The sequence below is a fragment of the Babylonia areolata genome, chromosome 5, assembly GCF_041734735.1.
Source record: "Babylonia areolata isolate BAREFJ2019XMU chromosome 5, ASM4173473v1, whole genome shotgun sequence".
Lineage (NCBI taxonomy): Eukaryota > Metazoa > Mollusca > Gastropoda > Neogastropoda > Buccinidae > Babylonia > Babylonia areolata.
In genome coordinates, this window is record NC_134880.1 from 52643944 (window position 1) to 52646443 (window position 2500).

General features: G+C 47.8%; 1 protein-coding gene across 7 annotated transcripts in view; it reads right to left on the minus strand.

Moving 5' to 3' along the window:
• The window catches only part of LOC143282167 (uncharacterized), a 179993-nt gene that overhangs the window by 144485 nt on the left and 33008 nt on the right, over positions 1 to 2500 (minus strand). For 3 of the 7 annotated variants that reach the window (XM_076587724.1, XM_076587721.1, XM_076587722.1), the window contains one exon: positions 1452 to 1923. The exons of the other annotated variants lie outside the window; for them this stretch is intronic. The gene's annotated coding sequence lies outside the window, so the exon portion shown is untranslated. The remainder of the gene's footprint in view (positions 1 to 1451; positions 1924 to 2500) is intronic. 7 annotated transcript variants of the gene reach the window in all.

Here is a 2500-nt window from a genome sequence, read left to right on the forward strand (position 1 = left end):
ACCCACCCGTCTGTGCCACCACCACCACCCACCCCCCTCTCACCTCCTCCTCATTACCTCAACACACCCCCCCCCCCCCCCTCCATCCCCTGTACCACTCCACTCACAGTCCCCCCCCCCCCTCCTTTCACGAAAATGCACACAAACTGCACAATGCACCGTGCTATTACAACCATTATCTTCATCATCACCATCATCGTCATCGTCATCATCATCATCATTTTCCTTCCGCCCCTTCCCCAACCATTCTCTTTCTCTATCTGTCTCTGTCTCTGTCTCTGTCTCTCTCCTGTCGGGTTATTCTGTCTGTCTGTCTCTCTCTCTCTCCTGTCGGGTTATTATGTTTGTCTGTCTGTCTGTATGTCTGTCTGTCTCTCTTCTGTCGGGTTATGTCTGTCTAGGCTGGTCGGTAGGTCGGTCTCTCTCTCTCTCTCTCTCTCTCTCTCTCTCTCTCCCCCTCCCTCCCTCCTGCCGCGCTATTAAGACCCATTACCCCAAGCTTTGCTTTGAGCAAACTGTGGGCAACCTCTCTCTCTCTCTCTCTCTCTCCGCCAGAAGAAAGGAGAAGGAGGACGAGAAGAAGAAGGAAAAATACTGGCGACAGCAGCAGTGGTTGTGTGGTTGTAGCGGCTGGTCACAGGGACACAGCGAGAAAAGAGGAAGAGAAAGAACACATTTATTCTGGAGCAGGATGAGATGGTTGAGACAGAAGAGACAGACAGACAGATATATATCTGTATAATTATGTGTACAGTGTTATATATATATATATATATATATATATATATATATATAAAGAGAGAGAGAGAGAGAGTGTGTGTGTGTGTGTGTGTGTGTGTTGCTTCTGCTGGTTTAAACAAGATTTTTTCCCCAAAAAAACACCACCACGACCACCTTTTTCGGGCCAATCACGGTTATGTAAAATACTTGTTGCTGTTGTAACTGTCGTTGCCGCTGCCGCTCCTGACTTGCGCATAAAACGCTGTGCTTTCAACCATGTCCTTCAGCCTGTGTGTGTCTTCTGGCAGGTGTCTGCCAACGTCCCCCGTTTGGTGTGCTGAATGATCATACACATAACCTTAGCAGGTAGGAGCTTGCGAGGATGAGTGCAAACACACATACACACACGTACACACACACACACACACACACACACACGTACAGACACACACACAGGTACACACACACACACACACGTACACACACACATAGGTACACACACACACACACACACACACACACACACACACGTACAGACACACACACACGTACACACACACACACACAGGTACAGACACACACACACGTACACACACACACACACAGAGATACAGAGAGAAAGAAAATGAGAGAAAGAGACGGGTTTTACAAGGAAACATACATACGATGATACTACACGCATGCATACACACTGACGTATCCCGTGTCACACACACACACACTCACTCTACCTGGCCAGCCACCAACACGCCAACACTCAGCCAGAGGGCCGGATTCCGGGGACTGAGGAGTGTCCAGCAACAGATGAATGAACACGAACCACACACACGGCAGTAAGTCCAAGTCGATATAAATCACTACAGCCACTGGCAAACCTACACCCACAACAACCACCACCACCACCACCACCGACCGACCGACGACGGACCACACACACACACACACACACACACGGCACACATGCACTGTACTGACTGTTTCCAGCGCGGGGCTGACTGAACTGACTGACTGACTCGGAAGCACTGCACAGCTGACACTGAACTAACGTGAAGTCAGTCTGTCACACTGCCACTGTTACATCACCAATACCAACGCAAGCTTCCGTGTCAGGCCGACGCTCAATAGCGGTTCCGTCACAGTCTCCGTCTCACTCGAACTTCAATCACGCACGGAGGAGATACGAAAAAAAACACAAACCGCAAGCTGCACAAGTGGAGAAAAATCCGTACTCCTTGAAAACGTTATATATCTATCTGAGCACGTTACGTAACATCACTGTTTCTGAGCTTTTCATGCTCATGCGTTCACTGGTAATGTCCTGTTTTAGCGTCCTAAATCATTGCACCTATTTGTTGCATTTTCATGGTTTGTGGGTCCATAAACGGAAAATGCATAATGGTGACACGTTTGTTTAGTGACTGAATTCGCACCAAAATCGACTGAGTAAACTAACGTACAAAATGAGAGTCGATATCCCACTGTAAATGGGTTACGACATTTACCAATGGTAATTATTGTTTCATACATGCACAAAATCACCGGTAAATTAGGTTCCGGGATTTAGGATGCTAAAATAATGTATCAAAATCCGAATCTAATTCGAACTAACCAAAACCTGACCTCTCGCTTACTGAACTGCACACGTGCGTTCACAACAGACGACTAAGACAAAATGGCGCTCATGTTGCTCAGTCACAAGTGAGACAACGCTCGCTCAAAGCGCCGCATCCTCGCTACAGAAGCTACGGGCTTGCTGGCACATGACTGCACTTTAGAAAAC